Consider the following 8,087-nt stretch of genomic DNA (forward strand, 5'->3'; position numbering starts at 1 on the left):
CCGTGGAAATTTCAAGTGGAAGCCCAGCGTTGTTAATAAAAACAGAAAACATTTCGTTTGTTACAAAACAATCTTGATACATTGGTAAGATAATACTGATTGATTGATTGATTGTTGGTGTTTAACGCCACTTTCAGCACTATTGTGCCATATCGTGATGGTTATGTTATTGAGGGAAGAAGCCGGAATGCCCGAATAGAACCGCAGACCTTCGATAGGAAAACTGATAATCCTAATCGATTAAGATTGGAGTCGACGGCTCCTGCCAAGTGCAAAATTCGACAGGCTAGTGACACAATAGTCCGACTACTTGGATTACTTGGCCACCGAGGCCGCTTATATGATACGGAATGGTGACCCTTAAATTATTTTTATTTTGTTTTCAATTTTAAATTGCCATTCGCGACGTTTCCAACATAGTTAATCTAATTATGGCTGCTGTGACTCGTTTAACGTTCAGCGAACAATATCACTTGCTATACAGTGTGACATCTATCGAAATGATAACAAATTTATATATATAGTCGCAATTTAAAATATATACATGTATATTGAATATAAGAGAGAAACATCCATAATCAATCTGATTTAAATACAGGTCGATATCTAACTTACGTTGGTTCGTCGAAATTATGAACATAGTAAAATCACAGATTTATATTTCAATTAGATTGTTCTCGAACAGTTTAAGAAATTCGTCATCATTACAATTGTTGGCTATAATGTATAAAAATGTGAACATGGTTCTAACAGTACCTATTGTCAATTTTCCTGTTCCGACATGCATGTAATATATGACACTGGACGTACAATGATCCCCAAAAAGCCTGTTTGAAGAAATAAAGATACTTCACTCCGTATAGACTGATAGTAGTTGTATTAACGTCTGATCAGCTAGAGGGTTGATTAATTTATTTAGTTAGCTTGTTGGGGAATAAACCATTCCCAATATTGCACTTATGCATAAAATATTAAATGAGAGTAATAAGAGAAAATATAAATACATAAGTATTTCTTGTATTTGTATAGTTGGTATTAGAGAAAGGAAGACAGCCTAGGTCAGGCGTGCAAACTTTTCAGATCACGTGGTACGATGTCAGCTCCCGTGTTTGGCAATTTTAGATAATGAAAAAGATCGATTTGTGCATATTTTTTTAATATCAAATGTACTCTATTGTATTCATTAAAGCTATAGCGAGTTTTCTCATAGAAAGATATATTAAAGACGGATAATAATTATTACACAAGATATTTAATATTTTTTTTACTTCTTTTTGAAAAATTATATTAATGTCCCATAGTGACGGGAATTTGTGTTCGATCTCTGTAAAAATACAAGGCACTTATTTTTGCTAATATTTTCTTTAGTTTGCAGGTAAAAATCATTGCAATTTATACTAGTAAAAGAATATTTCGTTCATACAACCTTGAACATAACAGGTCTCATTAAGTCTATATTCGTTCCCGCATAGTAAGCCGATAAAACGTTTTTTGTGTGTTTTTTTTTGTACTGATAAATGCAACAATTCCAATATTGATAATTTCGTATCAAATAAAGTTTTGTCCCGAATAAAAACTGAAACTCAATTCAAAGAATAAAAAAAAAAAAAAAACGAGTATTCGATTTGATTTATGTACATGATGTACACTACATGTCGTACGAAATACCGGTAAGTCCACCGGATTTAGCAGTTAAATAACGGGACAAATTATTATATTCCCCGCAAAAAATGACAATTATCAAATTCGTTTATCATGTAGGAATATTGTATAATAATTTCAACTGTGTATTACTGCTCATGTTTATAATTTCAAACACCATATTTGTTCGCAGTATGGAAGTACAATAGATTTCTTTCGGTCGCAGCATGGAAGTATAAGAGATTTCTCTCGGTCGACCAAGAGAAATCTGCGTGCAGAGTGTCGTCCCTCCTCTGACTTGACAAAGTTACTACACATCTATAGAGTCTTAACATCGCGACCATGACAAGTAAGTCTGGCACCTTATATTGTCCTACAACTGTTTGACACTATATTATCATATGAATCTAGGATCTAAATAAAGCTTTACCACAAACAAAGACAAAATGAATTACATTAAATTATTCTTTTAAAAGAAAATAGCTATGCATGTATATGCCTTGATCTGGGACTATTATACTAAAAAGTATAACCTTGATTCTAAATTTCATGAACATGTAAATACTTTACTTGTTTCGCTATATTGGTCAGAAATTTGAAGATGAATAACAAGTCAAATTGTTTTTTTTTTTTAAATCTTATAACCAACAAATAAACGGGACAAGAAACTGGGCAATACGATTTTTTACTGCAAAGCCTTGAAAGTTTATATGAGACATACTATTTTATTTTTTTCCCACAATTTATAACTTTGAAACACAATGTTAAAATTTCTAAGACAGGTAAATATATTTGGTGTTTGTCCAGTGGCGGATTTGCCGGGGGTACAATGGGCACGTGCCTCCCAGTCCATGTCACCACAAAAAGTTTCTAACATGATTTTATTGCTACTGAATATGCTTATCTAAATCGGAAATTAATCACAGCTTGATTTGACTTCTTAACTGGCTGTTTATTAACCCTAGCTTCAACATGCGTGTTTTATGACCACTTATTCATGGGTGTGTAAATATTGACAGCTGTGTGTAATGTCTCTATTCAAAATATTAGATGTAAACTATATACAGGTACATGTTGATTGGAAAAGTACGAATATTTTTATTGTTTTTTGGTACAATATCACAGATTAAGATCGATTAACAGGTGAATTCTTCTGATGAGGAAAGAAATTACTAACCAAAATCTGTGTTTTAAACAAATATGTACAAATAAATGTTTAGTGTCAAGAATGTGAGTATCGATATTTGGGATATGTTTTCATAACAAAATTCTCACATTACCAATTTTTGTGATTTTTTTCTTCAAAACTGTCTTTAGTGACTTTATTCAACAACAAACTTTTTTTTAAACTGAATGACGTATTTTCTTTTCACTCCTATTTTCAAAGAAAACCAACAATTTGTTTTCAAAAAACTGCCCCCTTCCTCTTTCCATAAAAAAATGAGTGTCATTGTCTAATCCATATAATCATAAAACGCAATTGTATGTTATAAAACATAACCTGGAACTAATACCGTAACGTTTATCCATTAGTCCAAGCATACAGTAATATATGACACCAGACTCAAGCTAGCGAACACTAAGCCAGCGAACAATAAGATGCATCAAGCTAGCGAACAATAAGCCAGCGAACAATAAGAAAACGCGCCAACATGATCATGCCTAAAAACCGAAGACTTGCAATAACACAAAACGTCCTTTTAATTCTAATGAAACTAATTTCCAGTAGGAGAACGAAATGCAATTCCATTTTAACACAGACAAAGTTAATTAGTTATTCGTGTATCTAATACAACTGTTTTTCAACCGGACATCTAAAATTCCTATTAGGTAATCCTTTCTCTTTTTAGTGCTGTCTGATTAGAGATGGGTTTGTTGTTTTTATAATAATGAAACTAAACTAGTGTACATGTAACGATACAAATAAATCTTCTACTTTACATAGGCGTTTGAAAAGAAAAGAAAAATAAATCATCTGATTTTGGAATGTCCAGTATTTTTTGTTAGATTTTCTTTAGAAATAAAAGCATTATACGCAGTTTTCTTCTTTTGTCAAAGAACTAGTTCATTTTTCTAATTATTCAAAAGTATGTCGTCACTCTGGTAATATATTTACTATATTTCGAAAGGAAGAGTGATAAGTGTAAGAGAGGCACCCAAATAGAACGAAAAAAGAATTGACATAAAGATTTTGATCCAAAGTTGGGGTAGGGTGACCCTACCACCATCCAATTTTAATTCATAAAAAAGTCCCTACGGCAAAGCTTTTGTCCACACTAGGTACAAATGATAGGCAATTGCCTAAGGTTGCCTGGACCCAAAGACCCAGGTGGGTAAAGTTACGGAACATTTTTAATTGAGGTCCAAAGTTAGGGTAGGGTGACCCTACCACCATCCAATTTTAATTCATAAAAAAGTCCCTACATCAAAACTTTTGTCCGCACTAGGTACAAATGATAAACAATTGTCTAAGGTTGCCTGGACCAAAAGACCCAGGTGGGTTAAGTTATGGAACTTGTTTAATTGACCCTACCCCACCCAATTTTAATTCATAAAAAGGTCACTACGGCAAAGCTTTTGTCCACACAAGGTACAAATGATAGGCAATTGCCTAAGGTTGCCTGGACCCAAAGACCTAGGTGGGTAAAGTTACGGACTTTTATTATTGAGGTCCAAAGTTGGGATATGCTGACCCAACCCCCTCCATTCTTTAATTCATAAAAAATACCCTACGGCAAAGCTTTTGTCCACACTAGGTACAAATGATAGGCAATTGCCTAAGGTTGCCTGGACCTAAAGACCCAGGTGGGTAAAGTTACGGAACTTTTTTAATTGAGGTCCAAAGTTGGGGTAGGGTGACCCAACCCCCTCCCTTCTTTAATTCATAAAAAAGTCCCTACGGCAAAGCTTTTGTCCACACTGGGTACAAATGATAAGCAATTGCCTAAGGTTGCCTGGACCCAAAGACCCAGGTGGGTAAAGTTACGGAACTTTTTTAATTGAGGTCCAAAGTTGGGGTAGGGTGACCCAACCCCCTCCCTTCTTTAATTCATAAAAAAGTTCCTACGGCAAAGCTTTTGTCCACACTAGGTACAAATGATAGGCAATTGCCTAAGGTTGCCTGGACCCAAAGACCCAGATGGATAAAGTTACGGAACTTTTTTAATTGAGGTCCAAAGTTGGGGTAGGGTGACCCAACCCCCTCCCTTCTTTAATTCATAAAAAAGTCCCTACGGCAAAGCTTTTGTCCACACTAGATACAAATGATAGGCAATTGCCTAAGGTTGCCTGGACCCAAAGACCCAGGTGGGTAAAGTTACGGAACTTTTTTAATTGAGGTCTAAATTTGGGGTAGAGTGACCCAACCCCCTCCCTTCTTTAATTCATAAAAAAGTCCCTACGGGAAAGCTTTTGTCCACACTAGGTATAAATGATAGGCAATTGCCTAAGGTTGCCTGGGCCCAAAGACCCAGGCGGGTAAAGTTACGGAACTTTTATAATTAAGGTCCAAAGTTGGGATATGGTGACCTAACCTCCTCCCTTCTTTAATTCATAAAAAATTTCCTACGGCAAAGCTTTTGTCCACGTTAGGTACAAATGATAGGCAATTGCCTAAGGTTGCCTGGACCCAAAGACCCAGGTGGGTAAAGTTACGGAACTTTTGAAATTGAGGTCCAAAGTTGGGGTAGGGTGACCCAACCCCCACCCAATTTTTATTCTTAAAAAAGTCCCTACGGCAAAGCTTTTGTTCACACTAGGCACAAATGATAGGCAATTGCCTAAGGTTGCCTGGACCCAAAAACCTAGGTGGGTAAAGTTACGGACTTTATTATTGAGGTCCAAAGTTGGGATATGGTGACCCAAATCCCTCCCTTCTTTAATTCATAAAAAAGTCCCTACGGCAAAGCTTTTGTCCACGCTAGGTACAAATGATAGGCAATTGCCTAAGGTTGCCTGAACCCAAAGACATAGATGGGTAAAGTTACGGAACTTTTATTATTGAGGTCCAAAGTTGGGATAGGGTGACCCAACCCCCTCCCTTCTTTAATTCATAAAAAATTAAAAAAGAACCCGCAGGTGGGTAAAGTTCCTGAACTTCTACAACTGATTTCACATTTGGTGTTTGCACACCCTATCACATCCCAAGTTTAATTTTGTCAAAAAATCATTCCGGCTAAGCGTTTTTCTCACTAGGTACAAATGATAGGCAATTCCCTACGTGTTACCTGGAACAGATGGGCCGGGTGGATAAATTCTTGGAACGTTTGCAACTGAGGTCCAAAGTTGGGAAATGAGACCTTTTCCCCTCAAAACTTTAATTCGTCAAAACAATTCTCTACGCGGCAAAGCTTTTACCACATAAGGTACAGATGAAATTCAATGGCATAAAGTTGCCCGGATTAGATGAACCTGGTGAGTTAATTCACGGAACTACTGCAACTGAGGTTCAAAGTTGGGATAAGGAGATCATTCCGTCCAAACTTTAATTGTTATAAAATTTCCTACGACAAAGCTTTGATTTTGTCCATACTATGAACAAACGATAGGTTAGGCCTTGAAGTTGCCCGGACCAGATAGCGGAGGTGGGTAAATTCACCGAATTTCTTCAAATGAGATTCAAAATTAGGGTATGGAGACGCCCACCCTCCCAATTTTACATGTAACCCTTAACAGATTCCTACGGCAAAGCTTTTGTCTTTTGCCCAGACAGTAGTGTGAAAAGGCCGATTCTGCCGCACTCCCCCATTTTAAGGAGAAATCCTGCATAGGACCCCTAACCCCGAGGCTAAGATGCAATCCGACAGCGTCCCTTCTTAGCGTATAATAAATCATGACTTTTGTACAGAATGGTTTCGTCGACACAGATGACTTCATCAGCGAAGACACCTTTCAGGAAAAGGTGCAGGACCAGAATCAGGAAGCCATCAAATGGAAAGACTTGCCCACCGAGGTGATCTATAAGATCTTGGAGGTGGCTGAAGTGGATGGTAAGTTTGGAAAAAGCAAAATCCTCACCTTGAAGGACCGTCAAGGAGAGACCAGTAGAGTATGGGCTTGCCCCACGCTTAATAAGGAGAAATATTCTTTGCAAGGAGCCTTCGTACGAAGCACTGGGTTCAAGCTCAGCAAAAAGTCCAAGCAGGAGTATCTCTCATACGATCTGTTGAGGAAGTAAAAAAAAAAAAAAAAAAAAAAAAAAATAACCGAGGGCTAGGGGTAAGGACGCAAAATTTCCCAATCCAAATCGGATTGGGAAATTTTTTTGGTCACTTAACACTTTGATCTTGAGGTTTCGGAATGAGCGGGGAGCGAGGCGTAGCCGAGCGAGGCGCGATTGGAAGAACCCTCCCTACGGCGCATGCGCATTCAATTCTTCACTAATTGGGGTAGAAGGTTGACGAAGCTGATTTTTTTTCATCATAGCAGTTCTTCAGGCAGACTGCAGGAGCACCGTCTTCACCTGCCAGCTGGAACTTGTAGGTTTTGGCTAATCGCACGGTGTCTCGATGCTTCTTTTTCTTCTTGGCGACTCGGCGTGAGATCAAGGACAGAACCATTATCCCCGTGACACATACACAGGCGAGGGAACCTAGGGGAATGGATGCCACGGCACCCACACCGGTCAGAGCAGACCCCATGGTACCACTGGTCAGCAATAGACTGCCTATACAGGACCCACCCAGGGCAATGGAGATGACCTTATCCAATCGGTTGTAGATCTTCAACGCATGCTCATATCTCCGGATTTCTGCGATGAGCTCCTCTTCCATGCATGCGATATGACTGGCATCTACTTGATCCATTTATTTATAGGAGCATACCGAGGAGGGGAATATTTTTGAAGGGACTGTTAGCACCTAAGATCAGACCGGCTCCGTCGTGGAATTGCTGACCACGCTTCAAGTAAAGTCCATCACCATAGGTGATCCGGGCGTTTGAGGGTTTGAGGTAGAGACCGTTGCCACTAGGTTTCACGGTGCAAACGCATCCACCACGTTTCATGTACAATCCAGACCCTAAGGCCTTGTTGACGGCTACACCACCCAGACCACTCAAGGCTCCAACACCCAAGGCGGGTAGAATGGTTTTTGCTAACATGGGAAGTGCCCTCATTGCCAGCCCCGCCAACATGGGTAGGAAGCCACCTACCTTCTGCATGTTTTCCTTCAATTGGGTCGCACTTTACTTTAGGACCATGCCACCAGTACCCTTCTGTAGAAGCTTGGCGATCTTTTGAACCTGGCGGGTGGTGAGCCACATCTTGTGTTCGCCTTGCAGGTTTGCGTGGGACAAACGAATGGAGACCGGACAACCTTTCTTGGCAGCCCGTTGTAGTTTATCAGCTTGACCTTTTGTCAAGTTTAAACCATGTTCGTGATTTATTTATACCTCACGAAGATGAAAGCGGATGGTGAGATGTTCACCCCTAAAATCGATGGGCCTAC

The 8,087-nt window shown here is 38.8% G+C and overlaps 1 long non-coding RNA gene across 2 annotated transcripts; it reads left to right on the forward strand.

Moving 5' to 3' along the window:
• The first annotated feature begins 3,848 nt into the window (after window positions 1-3,848).
• LOC127704649 (uncharacterized) lies at window positions 3,849-5,343 on the forward strand. 2 transcript variants are annotated; one of them, XR_007983443.1, is made up of 4 exons: window positions 3,849-3,970; window positions 4,447-4,564; window positions 4,732-4,979; window positions 5,314-5,343. It is a non-coding gene; the product is annotated as an uncharacterized LOC127704649 (long non-coding RNA). The 2 variants fall into 2 exon arrangements; XR_007983442.1 differs by lacking the exon at window positions 3,849-3,970 and having other exon boundaries at window positions 4,376-4,564.
• Window positions 5,344-8,087: the final 2,744 nt, after the last annotated feature.

This window comes from Mytilus californianus, unplaced genomic scaffold, assembly GCF_021869535.1.
Source record: "Mytilus californianus isolate M0D057914Y unplaced genomic scaffold, xbMytCali1.0.p SCAF_6, whole genome shotgun sequence".
In the NCBI taxonomy this organism is placed as follows: Eukaryota; Metazoa; Mollusca; class Bivalvia; order Mytilida; family Mytilidae; genus Mytilus; species Mytilus californianus.